Below are 18,975 nucleotides of genomic sequence, written 5' to 3'. Positions count from 1 at the left end.
CTCTGTCTAGGAGGGGGGGGTAGAAGTGAGCTCCTGTCCAAAGTAACCACCCCCCTTCCCCAGATCCCAGGCTAGTTGGGAGTGGTGAGAAAAGCCATCATAACCCCACCTTCAGTCCCAAAGCTCAAATCCATCCGTTCAGGCCAAGCAGAGGCAATGTTTTCTTTAATTCTGTCCCATAATATCCTCAACTAAAATCTCCCATGTGCTGTGTATTTGCCACCGGGGACTGTGGCTGTCCCTAGCCCATGACTCAGACCTCGTCTTTCACCAGTGAGTTCTTTCTGCCCCATCGGTTCAGCTCTGCACCCGCTGACCCAGTCACGGCTGGTGGAAGAGGGCGGGGAGAGTTTGGAGAGTGGGCTTTAGGACCCAACGGGAACCTGTGCCTCTTGCAGCAGCCTAACCCAGAAGCAGGGGGGAATCCTGAATCGAGCTGAGAGGGCTTCCCCGGTTCTCCTGGGAACCCCATCGCCCCCCGCCGGCACGCACCTGAGCAGGTAGGACTTCGAACACCCCCTCCCAATTCTGTCTCGGCCGCCTTCCGCCCGGCCTCTCCGCTTCTCATCTGACCGTTTCCCTCTCGGCAGTTCAGGCTTTCCCCATCTCTCCTCCCCCACGGCTCGCTGTAGTCCAGGGAGGTGGGGGCCTGGGAGCTCGGAGCCCCTGCGCCCTCCGGCGCCCTTGCTGCACGCCCCTCAGGCATTCCCGTTCTCCAGCTAAGAATGGAAAGTGGGGGTAAGGTCTGCCCGGGCGCCAGACCCCGCACCCTCCTTTGCAGTGTTTCCTAATCCCCCTTCCCCCACCTCACCTCGAGGGGAGAACTGGCACGCTAAGGTGACCGGGAGCCGGACCGGGAGACCGCTGGGGAAGCCAAGACTCCCTGGGGATTTCTCTCTTGCTTCCTCTCTGCCCTCCCTCCCCGCCCCTAAGAGCCCAGGACTTTGCCCCCCACTCCCTTCTCTCCTTGTAGAACCAGTGCCACCTTCCAGGCTCATGGCACGTTGGAGTGGCCAAAGGCTGTGTGGGAGGGTAGTGGAGAGTGTGAGCTTTTTTGGGAGTGTGGGGGTGACCTTTCCCTGGGGTGGGGGGAAGTTCTTTCAGGTTAGAGCCCTTCCCATCCTTGCTAACTCCTCAACACCTATGGAAAAGCGCCCCCCCCACACCCACTCTGTGTGTGTGTGTGTGTGTGTGTGTGTGTATGTGTGTGTGCACGCGTGTGTGTATAGACCATATGGTTGTAAGATCTATAAGCTTGGGATAGAGGTGGCTATATGCATGGAAGGGGAGAGATCCCAGAGTGCGGCCCAGGCCAGAATAGAATCAGCCCAGATGGCTGGGAAAGGGGGTGTGGACCAAATCAGGGAGGCCACCCAGCCATGCCAGCTCCCTGGGCTCCTTGGCTTTCAGAGCTCGTGCTCCTGGTGTTGCCCTGAAGCTTCTGCCCTCCTGCAGGCTCTCTGGGAGAGGGGTGGATGATACCTGGTGTTTGCGGTGACTTGTTTGTCCCTCTCCTGGGGGGCTGACAGGCCTTGTTCTCTGAAGATCTTGGGCATCCCATTCTGGTTTGGTGGGTCGGCAGGAGGGGTTTATGACTTGTCTGAGTAACCGTGTGTGTGAGTGTGTGTATTGCCTCTGGGTGTAGCAGACTGGGCTGGGGAGCCATGGAAGGGACAGGTCACACTTTGAGGGAACCCCTCTAGCTCTCTGTGTGGTGGGTGGGTGGCGCACCCCTATCTGGTCACTCTATCTAGGTGTAGGGTATGTTCTGTATTCCTCCGTGATCCCTCAGATCCCCTAAGGGGTCGTTTTGGAGGAAAATGTGGATAATGGAGTGACTTCAGACTCAGTTCTGCTCTTGACCAAGGAAGGAAAGTAAATTCTGCTTGTGAGCAGTGGACTGAGAATCAGGCCTGAATTTGAGACTCAGCTCGCTTATTTGACTACGTGCATTTATGCAGGTCTCTAAGCCTCTAGTTTCTTAATTTATAAAAATGGCTATTAGTAACAAGCCCGGCTTGCCTGATAGGGATGCAGCCATAAAGACCTCATAAGACGATATATCCTACAGCCCAGTACAAATGGTAGTGGGTGGGGGTGTGGCGGGGTGGGAGGGCGGGGATACTGCTCCAGCATGGGATTCTTTTTCTAATCTAGGTCATCTCTCTGCCTTCAGTTTCCTTCCCCCATCCTTGCCCATCTCTGGGATGGAGGAGCCAGGTTGTTGCCCCAGGGGCTGCAGAGTTCCCCTAATGCGGGTCATAGCTGGCGCTCAGCTCTCTGGTCCTCTGGGGCTCTGCACCTTCTCCCCTGAGCCCTGTCTCCACCCTCCTCCTGCCATTCCTGCTCAGCGTCCTTGTCCCTGTCTCTCTCCTGCCCAGTGGCCTCCTTGTCCGGCTCACTGGGCAGGAGCCCTAATCGGATTCGACAGCTGAGATATGTGTGGCGGCCGAGAGCAGGCGGGAGGGAAGCCAGTGGGAGGATGGTATGAGGGCTGCCCCTGGCACTGCCCGGGCCTCCCAGGCACCACCTTGGGCTTGCTGACTCCTGACTTGGCTGGGCCCCAGGGGAGGGGTGCCAGGGGAAGCTCAGGAACGAACAGGCTGAGGTCTGGAGGTAAGGGGAGGGGGGAACACACGTAGGCCCCTCGGACCTCCCTGATATTTAGTGCCCTTAATAAGCACTTCGGTCTCTGACAGGCTCTGATGGGAGGAGAGGAGAGCAGGTGAGAGCCTGGCTGGCCTGCCCTGCTTCCTGCATCCCTAGGACTCTGCCTTCTTCTCCCTTCTTGTTCAGAAATGTGTTCACTTTCCCCCTGCAGCCCCCCTGGCCAGTTCCTCCTGGAGGGTCGCCTCTGGGAGCTGCTGGGGGCACTTGTGTCTGCCTCTCTCCAAGCTGTTTCCTCCCCTCCGAGGTATTTCTCTCACTCCCTCCCTGGGCCAGGAGCCAAGACTCCTGGGTTTCCCGCCTGCCTCCTGGTGCAGAGCTGCCCTGCAGGCCTCCAGAGAGTCGCTAAGCTGGTTTCCTTCCTCCTGCGCAGGGAGGGCCTTCTCCCAGGGCTTGGAGGTGTCAGGAGTCCCAGGTAGGATAGGGGTGGAGGCTCTGTAGCCCCTGGCACCCAGCGTCCGGCTCCTCCCTCCCAGCCTCTGACTCAGCTTGGGGGCAGCATATGCCCAGCCTGGCAGGCATGACCTGTTCTTGCCTCCAGGCTTCCATCTTTATGTGTGGGAGCCAAGACCTCTCCTCTAAAGCTTTTTTCCCCATGGCATCTGGGGGTGGCTACCGAAACCCCTCTGTCTGCACCCACACATTTAGGGGAATGGGGGATTAGCATAATTGAGGCTGGGGCACTATTTTGTCTTCCTTCCAGCTGGGCCAGGATGAAGAGAACCAGCACAGAGTTCTCCACACCAATTCCCTCTGCCCTCAAAAGACCAGTCCGTGGAGCCAGGCCCTGCCCTCTCAGTGCCCACAGTGTGGTTGGCACTGATTTGTCAGAAATTGGGAAGGTTTCCCTCCAGACCGCTGGCCTCCTCTCCCCCTCCCGTGGGGTGAGGACAGCTCTCAGATTGTAGGCACTTATGGGCAGGCCTCCCCCTAGGGAAGGGGTGTGGGGTGCCCCCGAGATGGCCAAGTTGGCACTCGTCCCAGGCTGGAGGGCTGGACCTGATTTGGGGCTGGGAGTTTGTGGGGGAGAGCAGGACATGGGCCTCCCTGCCCCCCTCATTTCCTGCTCTTTGGGCAGCTGTGGGCGAGAAAGGCTGCAGGGACTATTTTTAGTTGGTCTGTCCCCTGGCAGGAGGGACGTGCAGAAAAGCACGGGGCAGGCAGAGGGGCTGGCCAAGGTGAGGGCAAGCCGGCGGGTGGAGGAGTGAGGAAGGGCCAGGGGGGCAGTAGACAGAGCAAGGAGGAGGCGTGGCAGACAGAGGTAGGGCCTTGAGAAGGGGGTCCTGACCAGAGGATGGGCTGGACTGGGCGGGGAGTCCTGGGGACCCCCAGGGCTCTCTCTATCCCAATAGAACCAGAAGGGGATTTGGAGGCATCTGGCCCATCCCTCTGCCCTACAGAGCGGGAAAGAGGGGATCTGATTTGCCCTTGGACATTCACCCCATCATTGGCTGCTTTGGAACCCCAATCCAGGCCCCTTGCGCCCTTTGTTTTTCTCTTGTCACAGCCCCTCCTCGCACTGGGCTGTGCTACCTCGTCTGTCTGTCTGTCTGGCAGCAAGTAGGGCCTGGCCAGGCTCCTGGTCTCTTTCCCTCTCTGCTTGTTTATGCAGGGTCTTCGGTAAACCCCAGCTTGGTTTGTTTATAAGTCTCTGCCATGTGTGGAGAGAGTCTGTGTCCAGGCTGGAAGGAGGTCAGGGTTGGGGTTTGTTTAGGTGGCCTGTGGCCACTGGTGTGAATCAAGGTGCTGGGCAAGTTCCAACAGTCTCACGGGCTGGCTAGCCAGGAGCTTGGAGACACCTTCGAAAAGGGGCATCCGGCCTAACCCCATTTTAGGGACCCAGCGAGGGTGGGGGATTGTGCCCACAGTCCCAGGAGGAGTTAGGGACCGACCAAGGACTAGCATACAGAGCCCTTTGTGAGCCCCCGTCCTGCCACGCCTAGGTCACAATGGTTGTTTGCCAATCCACCCAACAAAGGAAGGGGGTGGGAGCAGGGAGATTGCCACTGGCTTCTGATCACAGTCAGAAGTGAGCCCTCTGAGGCCCAGGCCTCTGAGGGGGAGAAAGTTCAGCGGAGAAACTGGTCCCTCAGAAGAGCCTCATCCCAGGGGCCAGCATGTTGCAGAGCTGCAGGGGGCGCCATTCCATAGCCCAGTGGGTGAAGAACACCCTCTGGGGTTGTTCAGAGCCCTGCTTTGGGAGCCAAAGGTGCTTCTGTCCACCACCTTCTTTCTTCCAATCAGCTTCAGATCCAGCGGGAAGGAGGTGTCCTAGACAGACTTTAATCCAACACCCACTCCCCACCCTGCCTCCTGCCACTCGGCGCCCAGCTCGCCTCCTCCCCCCAAGCAGGTCTCAGTGGGCCACCAACTGTGGTGCAGGGGCCCCTCCCCCTCTCTCCACTCAGTTTCTATGTCTCTGGGGGGCTGATTTATCATCCCCCCTCATCAGGCCGGCTGCAGTGTATGAGAAATCAATAGTGCAAATGGATTGAGGTTGTTCAGCCTGTCGGCTCCCCTTGGGCCCCATCAACTCTCCCAAGACTTGGGGAGTTACTCAGTCCCTTTCTGGCTCAACATACACAGAGATCCACACACCTAGTGCCTGTAGCCTGGGCACAGGAATGATTCTGTCTGTCTCTGTCTTCTCTCTTGCTCTCTCTCTCTCTCATATCTTGGGCTGGTCTTCGCATGACAAATACCCTTGAACATTTATTTTCTAGCTTGGGTGGAGTGGGGGTGGAGGGGCTTAAAGGGCAGTAGGCTGCCAGCCAGAGGTAGGAGGGGAGCAGGTGGGTGAGGGAGGCTGTATCCAGGGGGGAGGATGAGCTGGGGAAGGGATTGGGTGACAGCCCACCCCATCAGCCTCTGGTAACTCAATCCCTGCACCCCGATTCCCCTCCCGCTGAACAACTTCAGCAGCTGCTGGCAGAAGCAGGGCTGGCAGAAGTGTGTATGAGTGGATGTGTGTATGGCGGGGGGAAGAGGGGCTGTGGGGGCAGGAGGTGCTGCCAAGACACGTTAAAGGAGACTCACAGCCTGGGTACAACTTGGGTGGCAGGAGGAGGTGGGGCTGGGGGGAGAGTGGGTGGTGAGTGATGGGCAAGGGGCAGGCTTCATTCAGGGGAGGGGCAGGGCAGCCCAGGGGTCTCAGAAAACTTGTCTGCACGGAAGCAGGGCCCGTCAAGTGTGGGCAGTAGTAAGGGTTCAGGGGTGGGTAGTGCCATGGCTTGCCCCAGGATGCCTGTTCTTCATCAGGGATGCAGATAACCATGGAGGACATGGCCTGCCCCTGTCCCCAATCCCTGGGCTGTGCCTGCTGGGTATCACAGTCTCGGTGACTAAGTCACTTCTGTCCTGGGGCTGGCAAGGTGCCAGGCTCAGCTCTTCTCGGTAGGTGAGTCACTGTCCTGGCATCTCCCCCGGATGCAGCTGAGTCACTGGCTATGCCTGCTGGGCAGGTGGGCACTGGGCTTGGGGGTGAGGTTGGGGGGCTATGTATGTAGCCCCCAGCATCTTCTCTGATCTCTCTCTGGTATGTCCTGGGCCCACCCACAAATCTGCAGAGCCAGGCAAGGCTGGTGTTTCTGCCCTGTGCTCTGTTGGGGGATGAAGGAAGAGGGAGCAGGGTGCTGCATGGAAATATATTCAGGATAAATGGGGGGTTGAGGAGGGGTTGTGAGTTTGAGTCTCAGCTCTTAGCTCTACCACTGACAAGCTGTATGACCTTGAGCAGGGCCATTCCCTTTCTGAGCCTCAGTTTCCTCCTTTGTACCATGCAAGCAGGAGCCTTGCCCTGGATGACTCTCCAGGACTGTGAAAGCCAGGTGGGTGGGGCCATGAGGGGGTTTGCGGGGGATAAGCTGAGCAGCTAGTGAGGGGGAGAGGAGTCTGGTGGGGTCAGTTCAGGTTCCAGCAGACATCTCCACCCCACCTGCATCCAGGCGGTCTTGCGGGGGCAGTATTTCTCATCCTCTGTTCAGGTTGCCAGTGATGCTGTTCTTCAAGAGTTCCCCACAGGCAGAGAAAGGGAGGCCTTGTTTTGCTGGAAGTGTAGGCTCTCCCAGGGTGTTTCACAGCTATTTTGTATCTCCTTTGTCTGACTGAGGCTGTCACTGGCCCCACACCTATCTGGGTTTTCTCAGATTTCCTCTAGTTGGGAGAGGGATGCCTGTCTTGGGAAATCAGCAGCTCAGGCTCCTCCCTCAGCCTGTCTCCTCTGCCTGCCAGAGAGAAAGGCTAGGCCCCAAGAAGGGGCGTCTTTTTCAAAGAGTGAGGAGTCCCTGGGACTGTGGCTTGTCTCCCTCCTTTGGCCCCGGAGCGCTTCTCCTTGCAGGAGAGTCCCTGGAGGGCGGGGGTGGGGACCCTGGAGTGGGTCCTGCAGAGCTGGAGTTCAAGTCAGCAGTGAGGTAGTGCCCCAAAGTGTGGGCTGTGTGCTTGTACACATGGATGTCAATTTTCTGTGCGTGTCTGCCCTCTGTGGGGAGCAGGTTTGCGGGTGCATGAATTTCTGCCCTCATCTGCATGTGGGTCTCCCGCTCTGTCTTTTCAGGAGTGTCCCTCCCCTCTGCGTCATGACCTTGTGGGTGCACAAATGCCTTGTCTTGGATGTGCTAGTTCTGTGTGTATACATATGTGTGCATACGTGTGTGCGCTAATGTGCACATGCGTGTGCATTTGCACACCTGCGTCCCCATGTGCGCGAGTGAACCTGACCCCATGTGCTGGCAGGTGTGCATGAAGGCCCCCCTTCGCGGGAGGCAGTATGCCGATGCATTTTAGTGTCCGCGATCTTTCCCCTCTGGCCTCGGCGGGAAGGAAGCCTGGCAGAATCTAGACTGGTGGAAACTAGGAGACGGTGCGAGCTGGGGGGCGGCTGGCACTGAGTCCCCTCCCTGAGCGGCGCCCCCTGCTGCTGGCTGGAGTCTAGCTAGAAGGCCTTTTTTGGGGGGGGGGGGGGGTTGGGGGAGAAGGGGTTAAGCGTCGGCGTGCACATCTGGGAGCCATTGGCGCATTCCTGCCCGCTGAGCGCATGTTTGCGGATGGATCTGGCCGGGACAGGGCGGGAGGGGCTGGTTCGCACCGGCGGACGGAAATCCAGAAGGGAGCGGGAGACAGCCCGGCCCAGCGGGCGACAGCCCGGCCCAGCGGCGGGAAGGGGCCTGGGGAAGCGTCACCCGGACGCTCTTTCCCCGCGCCGCCGGACCTCAGGGCACAGTGTCCTACTGACCCTGCTTGTCCTACCTCAAACAGGCTGGGGGCCCCAAGATGGAGAGAGACAATGAGATCCCTTGGTCCTAGACCCGGCTGTGCTACCTGTGCCGGGCGATCGGGGGTTAAATCCAGCGTCCACTCGCAGACTGGGGTTCCTTGTCTAAAAAGCGGGGACTGTCGGGGCGGTGGGTTTGAGAGCTCTGCCAGCCGGGTCATGCTGTCTCCTCACAGGAGGCCTGGGAGTGGGCACTTCCCCTTACAGTGGGAAGTCCTGTGGGGGCACTTGTGGCCACTTCTCTGACCGAGGACCTGGAGGGAGGTGTTCACTTATTGATTCCTCTTTCTGTCCGGCCCCCCGCCCCTCCCTCCCGCCGTAGACGGCTAGAGGTGGGCAGATGGTCCTCAAACGGAGCAGCAGGCTAAGACTGGGGTCTCCGCAGAGGGAGAGTGACTCAGATTCTGCCCCAAGAATGCGAGCTTTCCTGTCTCCTCCAGCCTGGACCAGGAGAGAGAAGCCTGAGTCTGAGATTGTGGGTGCTCCTGGGCGCCCCCAGCTCGGCTCTTGGAATACCCCTAAGAATAGCTGTTCTTTTGGGGGAAAGGTTCTGGGGGTTGCTGAAAGGTTGGGTTGGGCCAGAGTTCCTCCGATCCACCCAAGTTGGAAAGGTGTTTAGGGGAAGAGGAGGGGACCGTGCTTGGAGGTGGTCTACATGCCTTTGCACTCCTTTTTTGCCAGTGAGAAAATTGAGATTTAGAGAAAGGAAGCGACTCGCTCAAGATCACACACACTCCCATTTTCAGGGGGCTCCAGGAGAAAGATTATAATGAAAGGGGTCAGAGCCTTGACCGCTAGGGCCAGAATCTCTGTATTTGTTTCCAATGTTACGTCGCCGCCCGTCTAACCCAGGTTTAGGTGTGAAGGGTGTGTGCTCGTGATCCTCGCCCCTGAGTGTGGGTGTGTGTGGTTGGGGGGAAGGGAGTGTGATACCGCACATGGCAGTCCTTTCTCCACTGAATTCTAATTCCATTCTTTGCGCAGAACTCCCCTTCTCGCTCTCAATCTCTTCTTTTGGGGCCGAGGGAGGGATTCTCCCAGATTCCCACGGTCGAGCTTTCAGCTAGGCGCGGCTCCTTTAAGACTCGCCCTTTCCCTGGGTCTATTAAGGAGGGGAGGGGGCGTGATCTTGTGTGCCCGCCCCTGGCTAGTGATTGGTCGGTGGGCGGACGGGGGCGGGCCCGAGGGTGAGGGCCTCCCCGCAGCTCGGTACCCTCCGCCCCCCCAGTCTGGGGCTCCGGGTAAAGTTTCAGCCTCCGCACGTGACTCGCCATGGCCGCTGCTTTAGCCCCGCGCCCCTGAACCACGGCCCCCCAAACCGTTCCTTTCCCTGGACCCCGCAACCCTTGACGCCGAGCGGCTCCAAGGCTCAGGGTCAGGGCATACGCTGTGCCCGCGGGTGACCTGGCCGGACTGCTTCCCCCTACTGCGAGGTAACCTCTCCCCTGGGGATTTTGGAGAGCCTCCGGCTCGCGCAGGCATTGGGGCCCCTTGGCCTGTTCCTGATAGAACCCGCTGGCGGGGACCCGGTGCCGGGCGGGTTCCGACGGGAACCTGGGGTTTCCTGGGCTTCCCAACCCGCCGCCGTGCTCAGGGTGGGGGAGCCCCGTCTGTGTGTCTGTCTGCTCCGGTGTCTTCGCGCGCAGCCGGGAGATGTCTGGGGCCGTCTGCCGCGCGTGTCTCTGGCGGCCGAGCTGTGGCAGAATCCACGCTGGGAATTCCTGCTCTCTCTCGCGCTTCTTTTCACAAACAAGTAAAACAAAAAGACTTTGAAACCTGTTTGGGGAGAGATCGGATGCCCAACGGACTAGCCCCCTCCTTTTTCTCCTGTTATCTGAGCCGCCCTGTGGTTTGGGGAGAATCAGCCCTGGGGCCCACCCCCACCAGAGGCAGCCGGTTGGGGGGCGGGGCCCATTCAGCTGGTGTCCCCCGTGGAGTTCGGGGAGCCGTCAGAACTGGGGACAGGAGCCAGTGCAACCAGGGGCGGGATGTCTCTGAATCTGGTGGCACTGTGGGCTTGTGGAAGCATTTGGGGGCATAGGGAGGAAGGCATAGATTGGTCGTCTTTGCTCTGCCGAGGGTGTCTGGGACCTGGTGCCACCCAGAAAGCGGGGAAGCTGCGAGCCAGATGTGTATGTGGGAGGGGGGGCGCTGGAAAGTCTGCTTGGCAGTGCCCCTTCTCCTCTCTGGGCATTGCCTTATTCTCAGGCTTCTCCCTGAGAAGGGGGCCAGGCCTCCATTGTGCCACGCTGGGGATGGGGACTAACTCATGTGAAAATCAGATAAGAAAAGCCCCCCAGTCTTGGAGTCACGTCTCTACCATTCATCCTACCTTGGATAGGTTGCCCATGTGCTGGTATGGAGGGGGTACCCTTGGCCCCCACCTGATGCCAGCTCCCTCTTCTGTAACCAGATTGCCTTCTACTTGCGAGATGTGTGCACATGTATGTGTGTGTATGCTCTCAGATGGAGACTCCCCCACCCCTCCACCCACTGCGGGCTTACCCCCAACCCTCACTTCTGCTCCTGACTGCCATCCCTCCTCCAGTTTCCCAGTTAGGAGATTCAGAGATGTCTCTCATTCCCTTCCCTGGCTGCAGTGGTCACAGGGCAGGGTTGTTCTGGGGAAGTGGTTCAGTAAGGTCACCAGGTCTTGCTAGGAAATGGGCTCAAGCCCCAAACTCTCCTCCAGGGCCTTGTGCTTGATGGGGAGGCTGGGCCGGGGAAGCCCCAGGTTGCAGTGGGGGTGCCTTGGAGCCTTGGGGCTTCCCCTGTGAGGGGTGGAGATGAGTCTGGGGGAGGGATAAAAGAGTCTTTGGAGCTGGAGGGGGCAGGGTGGGGGTGGTTGTGGAGTCAGGGAGTTTGTGACTATGAAAGATGTTGATGCACTGGGAGGGGCTCGGACGTCAGTTCTGCCTGGAGCCTGGGCCATGTCGGTCCTGAGACAGAGGGGTCACTGGTGTCAGACTTGGGTAGGTCCGTGGGAGTGGAGGATCTTGGATTTGGAGTATGTGAATGAGTGTACATGAGGTGGGCACCTCAGGACTTTCCTCGCCAAACTGGTAAGGGCAGTGCAGATGCAGGGGCAGTTCTGAGAAGACCCTGGGCTTGGAGCAACTTGTGCTGCCTCCTCTTATAACCCCCAAATCCCCGCCCTTCAGGTTGACCCTAAATGTCCCTACTACCACTCTGGGAAACCTCCCTGGTCCCCCTCCTACTCCTAACCATGTGGCTGCCTGGCAGGAAGCTAGCTGTGGGCAGCCCCATCCTGATCACCCCCGTGCCTCCCCCGCTGGGCACAGTCACCCACATGTGCCATGACGTGGTTCCTGCCACCCTGTCTACTGGGGGGGAAAGGGCATCGTCTGAGTGCCTCTTGGGGTCTGTTTTGGGGGTATTGACCCAGACCCCAGTTAATTAGCTCCCCTTCCTCTAAATCACTTGGTCCTGAAACCTGGCTCTGTCTGCCCTCAGGGAACCCCCCCCAACCCCCTCCTCACTCCTTGATCAGACTAGAGGGTCTTGGGTGGTCCTCAGAATTATGTGACAGGGTGGGGCCTGCCCCCAGATAAAACCTTAGTGCCCTGTTCCCTGTTTTCTGGGTGGTATGGACAGGGCAGCACCCTGACTGGGCTGTATGGGTGGGTGAGTTTGGGACTCTGGCTTCCAGAGTCTGGGTTCAGGGGTGATGGGCATCTGGGGAAGGTAATCCTATCCTCTCCCCACCAATGCAATGAGTAAATCTCCTCTCGCCCAGCACCCCACACCCTTCCTGGTGGTGGTTTGGGGAGTGTGGGAAGCTGGCAGGGCCCCTGGCAAGATGGCCAGGGTTGTCTTGACTTACTGGGTTTTGGGAAAGGAGTATGGCAACTGATACCCCAGTTCCCAGGGTTTTGGCTACATGTCCTCTCTGACGCCTGCTCTCTTTCCTCCCTCTGTTCCCCTCTCCACCCTCTGGCTGCTGTGTGGAGCCCACAGGGTTTGTGGGGGGATGTGGGGTGGGGGCGAAGTCCTGGATCTCTGTGTGTGTCCAGGGAGTGTTCTGGAGATTGGCAGGACTGGCTGGGGAGTCTGGGTGTCCCTGCAGGGTGGGCGGCACACGAGGAGTAGGCCCAGAGTGTGAGAACGTGTCAGTGTCTGTGTGTCTGTCCCGTCTGGCTTGGGTGTGGGTGTCTCTTGCTTCGTCTGGATCTTGCCTCCCGCTCCAGTCCCCGCCCCTCCTCCCTCTCAGCTGGGACCGCCTGCTTGCTCTCTCTCTCCGCAACTGGAGCCTCCCTTGCCTGTTCCTGGAATTTGGAGAGGAGGAGGAGGAAGAGGCAGGCAGACAGACCTCCCACACTCTAGCCCGCCCGCCTGGCATCTTGGGGAAATGAAATAGGTGCTGTGGAACTAAGGTTTCCTTGCCTTCGCCAGACCTTCCAGCACACAGAATCCAGGGGGCCAGGTCTTACAGGAGGGGTCTGGGCTCCCCTCTCCCCCGGCCCCAGGCAGCAATGCCTCCTTCTACCCAGCATCCTGCTGGCCAGGGCCCCTGCCTGGACCTCCAGGCACCACTGTCAGCCTGGGGAGCGAATGGGGATTAGTCTGCTGCCAGCCTGGCCAGCACCTGTTGCCAACTCCCAGCCCTGTAACTGGAGCTGGCCGGGGAGGGGGGCTGCAAAATGACAGGTGGAATTTCTGCAGCCAGGCAACCCCCCACCCACTGGGTATGCCTTTCCCTTCCGGCCGGAACCAGGAAAGCCTCCCCTCCCCTCCCAAGTGTCAACCTGATCTCATGGATGATGTGCCTGTCCTGCCTGTGGGGGTAGGGCCTGGGAGATGGGCAAGGGGATGAATTTATTGCTATTTCCCCAATGACCCCCACCCCCATCCCTGGCTGCAGAGCTGGGCTGCCCATGTTCAAGTTTTCTGAGCTCTGCTGCTCTGGCTGGACTAGGGGTGGTGGTGGTGGGGTGTGTGGATGGGGGTGGTTCTCTGTTAATGTTTTAATTGCATAAAAACTGGGAGCTCAGCTCCGGGCCAGTGGGGAGTCTGGGTCTGGCTGGCCGCCCGGTTTGGGCTAAATATAGTCTGGGACATCTGCAGAGAAGGGGAGGGGGGTGGCGGGAGGTTCCATTCCCCCCACCTCCGGCCAAGGTGCCCTCGTCTGGGCGGGCACCTTGGAGCTGGGAGGGGGATTCCTCAGCATAGAAGGCAGGGGAGAGGTGGTGTGGGCTGGGCACCGTTGGGACCTCGCCTGCCTGGAGGCCAGCAGACGCCTGAGATGAACCTGGAGGCTCAGGAGCAGGGTGGAGTGGGGTGCGCCGGATCCAGCGGCTCTGCTCCCCTCCACCCAGAGCTGCCTGAGGTCAGGCAGTCTGTGTCACTGCGCCCGCTGGTATGTCACCGTGACCCACTCTTGGTGTGCCTGTGTGTACACACCTCCCTTGGAGTAGCTCCCTCCCAGCCCCTCCCCTGGAGCTTCTGTCCCCCGGGTCCTTCCGCAGGTCCCCAGCCCTCCTTCCTTGTGTCCCTCGCCCCACAGTGAAACCTTCAGCCCAGGAATCGAGACTTGAGAAGGGGAAGCTGTGGTGGGGAGTTCTCTGATCTCCAGTCACGGCAGGAAGTGGAAGGGAGGGGGACCCAGCGGGGAGAACCATGAGTGGCAGGCGGGGAGGGAGGGCCCGTCGGCCTTGCGACCAGCTGCGCCCACTGCAGTGTGGGGGGTGCACCTTCCCAGCTGCCCCCCTTCTCTCCAGTTCCAAGTGGGGTAAACTTAGGGGACCGCTGATTCCCCCGGGGCGGGGGCTGCTAACAAGCTTCATCACCCCCCCACTGAAAAAAAAAACTGTCTTCCCGTCATGTGACTGCCACTTCCTGTCCCACTGTGGTTCCCGGGATGTTTGTTGTTGGTTGCCATGGAGATGGCCGCCTTGGGCACTACCCTGGCTCTTGTGGGGAGCAAACTGCCCCTCCCTCTAGGCCCACAGTTGGGGGGGTGGTTGGAGGGGGCCTGCCCAAGGGGCTGTTTCAGGCTGAGTGTGTGTGGTCTCCGATGCCCCAGATCCCCCAAGGCCCCCCAGACTTCTGTCTGTGGGAAGGAGTCGCAGCCACCCAGTCAGACTGAGTGTCGAGGAGACGGTGACCACGTCTGGCTGCGCTTGGCTGTGGCTGACTGTGAGTCTGACTAGGTTGTGCAGACCTCCACCTGGGGGTCCCGTTGGCCTAGAAAGACTCCCGTTCTAGGAATGTCTGCTCGCGTCCCCTTTCTCTTAGGAACCTTCTCCCATCCTCTGTTCTCATGGAAACTACTTTCCCCAAGGAGTTCCTGTGGCTTCTTGGGGTCCAGGCTGGAGTAGGGAGGCGCCCTGGGCAGGATCCCCGGTTTTGTGTGATTTGGGGGCAGGGAGGTGGTGCTCTGCAGTGCCTCCTCTCACCTCTGCACACAGCCTGCATCCACTTCTCCCTGATCCCACAGGCCCTCAGCTGAAGGGGCAGCTCCTGGGATTTTGTGACCATCCGCCCCACCCCTGGTGGGCTTCTCTGTTCAGCGAGGGCTAAAGTGGGGGAAGAGATTCCCCCAGTTCCAACCCCAACTGAGTAGGCGAGTGTGGAGTAGGAAGTTCCTGGGGGGTTGCTGGATAGAGGGGTATGGGGCGGGGCACAGTCTGACTCAGGCCTGGTCTGGGGTCAGAGCCAAAAGGATATCCTGAGGCAGGAGGGGGAGCGTTCCCGGCTTCCCTGCAGCACGGTCCCTAGGGAGGGATGCTGAGCTGGGGGCTCGGCGCACTGTGTGCTGCTGACAGCCTGTCTGCCCTCAGATTCAGATTTGGTACTCCCAGGGCTGGGGCAGGGCTGAGGAGTTAGCAGGGTAGATTGCTGTAGCCTTACACCTACACAACACCTATACCTGTGCGTGCGTGTGCACGCGCACACACGCACACACACACACACACACACACACACACACACCCCTTCTGCTCTCTGTGTTCACCCCCACCTCCCCCCGCCCCCCGCATTGTGATAGTTGTACTTCCTGCCCTGCGGAGAGGGGAGACAGTGGTGAGGGGGCAGCTGCCAAGGTGGGGGTGGGGAAAGCCCCATGCCAGGTTGGTTGTGAAGACAAGACGGTGGTTTCCAAGCTGGGGGGGGTCCCCTTTTGTCTGTGCCCCTTTGGTCCTCCACCCGGACAGAGCTGCCTTTGTGTGGTCCGTATACTCCTGTGGTCTGGCTGTGGCCTCAGCAGCCTCATCTCTCTCTTCCTCTTCCTGTTTTCTTCCTTCCCCGTGGGCCGGTCCCTCTCCTTGAGGTCTGAGCTGCCCCCTGCCCTTTCACCTGCTCTCTGCTCCGACAGAAGACCGGCTGGGAGGCTTCAGCTCTGATTCTGAATGGGTCCCCCATTCACCCTGGGCTTTGGAGGCCCCGATCACATCTCCCACGGGCCTCTGGGGTGCAGTCCCTGGGGGTGCAAGAGTTGGGACACTGCCCTGACCAGCAGAGACCACCCCCCCAACTTCCTCCTTGCAGACCTGGCCTGTCCTGGGCTTGAGTTATACAATTGCCTTCTGCCTGGGATTCAGTCACATGGGGAGCATGGCCTGTGGACATCAGGCAGCCCAGTGGGGCTGGGACAGAAGCTTGGGCTGGGCGGGTTCAAGTTGGGGAGACATGAAACCCACTTTTTGGGAGTAAGTGCTGCGTCTTGAGACGCAATGGTAGCATCCTGAGGCCAGCTGCTGGACTTCAGGTCTCCCCTGACTGTCTTCGGTGATGTGCCCTGCAAGCGCTTGGGGCAGGTTTTCAAACAATTCCTAGCTCTGGCAAGGCAGGCCTAGGCTTCTGAGGACTGGTGGGGGAAGAGAGGCCCTCCACCTGTCCCCGCCTCACCCAGCCGATCCTCCTCTGCCCTGCCTGGGGTGGTCTCTTTCAAAATGAGGCTGGCCTTGCTGGCTTCCTGCAGCCCAGAGCCGGGTGAGCAAAAGGTAAACAGAGGATGAGCATGGCTGGGAAGAGAGAGGGGCCCCTGGAAAAGGGTGAAAAAGGAGTAATGTTCATTACTTTGCTGATCTGAGAAGTATGGGGGAGGGGGAGAGGTTGTGGCTTTGTGTGTGTATGTGTGTGTGTTTTCCTGGAAAGTTTATAAATAGTTCCAGCCCACTGTTCTGGTTTGAAATCTGCCCTGTCCCGCCCTGCCCTGCTCTGCCAGCTCCTGGCAGGGGAAGGGGGTCCAGAGAGGCTGGGTCTTTGCTTCTGTCAGGGCTGGACTCCCTGCCCCCCACCCCCAAGTTGAGCTTGAGCTTTGGGTGTCATTTGCATATGATTCATTGACTGTCTAGAATGCTTAGGAAAGCCCCTGTCGCCCCTTCTTTTAAGCTCCTCAATCCTTATCCCCTTCTCTCTCAGCCCATCCAGAACTGCCTGGCCTCTATTCCTTAGGAGTCTTAGTTGTGGGGGAACTTGGGAACAGAGGGGAGAAGTAGATGAAGAGGAGGGCAAAGCCAGCTGGGTTTGAGGACCCCTGGCTCCCCTTCCCTGAGGGCAGGAGAATAAACTATTTCTCTTCCCCTCCTCCGCTTCCCAAATCCAAAGGTTTCCCTTTTTTGGTTTGTGAAACGAAAGAAGGAAATTTGGGAAAGGGTTGTGGTCAGGCCTCCACCCACACCCCGAGTATTCCTCTCCCTACATTCCGCTCCTTAGTCTAGGGGGGAAACAGACCCTGGAAAATGGGTAATTTTCCCGCCCAGCCCCGTCAGCAGATACTAGCACTGGCTAGGGAGAAGGAGGGGAGTGCAGACACATGGGCCAGGGAGGCGCTGCGGGGGCGCTGGTAGACATGGGGGAGGCAGGGGACCCCGTTGCCCAGCACCTCCTGTGTGCCAGGCACTGTGCTGGGTGCTTTCCAGGACTTTTATCTCTGAAATCACACAGCCAGTTGTTGAGGTAGGCAGTTCACAGGCGAGTAAACAGATGCTTAGGGAGGTTAAGTGACTTGTCTAAGGTCACCCAGAGTGGCAGAGCTGAGATTTGACCCTTCAAAACCTTTGGTTCTTTCTGCTGTCTTCATGGCTCAGCCACCTTTTGTCTCTCTCTAGATGTGAGACTCTGGGGACCTAAGGAACGGGTGGCTGGGACTCCTGACGCTGGGGAAGGGGTCCTGGCACCTTTGAGGGTGGGGGAGTCCCCAGCGGGCAGGGGTGCCTGGCTGGTGGTCAGCGCTTTGGCCCTCCCCCCACCCCCTTTGTGCTGTGCTGAGGCTGAGGTCGGTGTATGGGAGGTGAGGGCCTGTGGTTTTTCCCTCCCTCGAGGGAGGGTGCCCGTGGGCAGTGGAGGTGGCAGGCACAGGGTGGAGGTTGGATGTGGGTAATTTGTTTTCCCTTTCTTTGGTGCTGGTTTCGATTCTCTGACAGTGTCTTCTCCACCCTGGGTGCCGGGGGCCAAGGCCCAGGCATCTCCCCGAGGGTGGTCATGGTTCCAGAGAAACCTATTGAGGCTGCGCCTGGGCTCTTTGGCCCCGCCCTCCTCATCCCTGCTCTTGCCCATCCCTGTTCCCTGGCCAGCCTGGCCCTTGGCCCATTTCTGTGACCTTTACCCCGTCCCTTGACTCAAGGCCTTCCCCAGGGAGTTGAGTAACTTTGCATTGAAGTTTGCAGGCTGAGCTCCTTTGGTGAAGCTCTGATGGGGGTGGGGGCCGCCTTCCAGCCTCTCCCTGGGGTGTGTATCTGTGAGTGAGGTTTGAAGTATGGTCCAGTTTCAAACTTCTCAGGGGCAGAGTTGAGGCATATTAAGGTGGCTGTTGTTAGTCTCTCTTTTGGGGTAAGGGTGGGCTCCAGAGGGTCCAGACTGAATCCGCCCCCATCCTCCAAAAGCTGGGTCAGGAGGCCTGGGGTCTGGAGTGAACGGCTTCCTGGGCTTCACCTCCGGAGGTAGCCCCCCTGTGGACCTGAATCCACTGGAGTGCTTCTCTCTGTTTGTGGACCCTGCTCTGTTGGGGGGCTGGCCCACAGGGAGGCAGGTGCAGAGGCCAGCCTGGCTGGGTGAGGACCAGGGAGACCGTGAGGCTGTGGTCGTGTGTCTGTGAGGAGCTGTGTCCTGGGCCATGCATGCAGACCTGGAGCCGGCTTCATTGTGTGTGGAGCCTAGGTGTGGCGGAGCGTGTATCTGGGTTCCCCCTCCTCGTGTGCCACGTGTGTGTCTGCACGCACACAGGCTGGGTGTGCAAACGTGCCCTTGCCCACCGGACGCTTTCCCTAGAACTCTGTGTGTAAGTGCCTGCAAGTGTGTGTGTGTGTGTGTGTGAGGGTCTGACTGTCAACACTATTGAGGCTGAGCCTGCCCCTCATTCTCATGCTGGCTTGAGTTCCCCTTGTGCGGGGCCCCTCAGGGGTGTGTAGGGGGGCCAGGGTGGCAGCTGGCCCAATGGGTGGGGCCCCTGTTCCTCTGACATCAGCCTCTCGGCCTGGGAGGGAATCGGCGGGGGCCTGGGGGAGGAAGGGGGCACCTCATTCAGGAGTAAGAGAGGCCCTGAGGAGGTCATAATTAGTAACAGTAAAAATCATGGTCATTAACAAGGTCCAGATTTCACTCCTGGGGAGCTGCCCCCTCCCTTGCAAGTACCTGTCCCCACCTCCCCCCTCAGCCCGGCACAGTCACAGGCTGGCTGGCCCACCCAGCTGGGCCCAGGAGTCCTGGCCTCGTCCACAGTGGCCTTGGCAGAACTCCTCCATCTCAGGCATCGTTCTTGGCCAAATGCTGGCCATGTGCATGTCCCCTGGACTCCAGGTCTGAGCTTGGAGCCTGGAGCTTGGAACATGGTATTATGGCCTGAGCTTGGAGAGGAAGGGGTTGGAGGCCATCCTTATTTTGAGTCTCTGTGGCCCTGTTTTCTTTTCTTCTCTTTTCTCTTCCCTTCCTCCCCTTAACAGCTTTATGGAGATGTAATTCGTGTACCATAAAATTCACCTATTAAAGTGTACAATTCAGTGGTTTTACTATAGTCACAGAGTTGTGCAACCATCACCACGTTCACTTGTAGAAATTTTTCATCACTCCAAAAAGAGCCC

General features: G+C 59.2%; 1 protein-coding gene across 2 annotated transcripts in view; it reads left to right on the top strand.

Annotated features, from left to right (window-relative positions):
* Positions 1-396: 396 nt before the first annotated feature.
* Positions 397-18,975, top strand: part of RARA (retinoic acid receptor alpha) — a 43,478-nt gene continuing 24,899 nt past the window's right edge. Inside the window, exon 1 of one of the 2 annotated variants that reach the window (XM_040245432.1) lies at positions 397-500. The gene's annotated coding sequence lies outside the window, so the exon portion shown is untranslated. Of the gene's footprint in view, positions 501-9,172; positions 9,370-18,975 lie in introns of those variants that run through there. The other variant, XM_040245433.1, reaches the window with a different exon arrangement.

Source organism: Oryx dammah, unplaced genomic scaffold (assembly GCF_014754425.2).
Source record: "Oryx dammah isolate SB20612 unplaced genomic scaffold, SCBI_Odam_1.1 HiC_scaffold_8, whole genome shotgun sequence".
Lineage (NCBI taxonomy): Eukaryota > Metazoa > Chordata > Mammalia > Artiodactyla > Bovidae > Oryx > Oryx dammah.
This window is presented reverse-complemented; position numbering and strand designations above follow the sequence as displayed.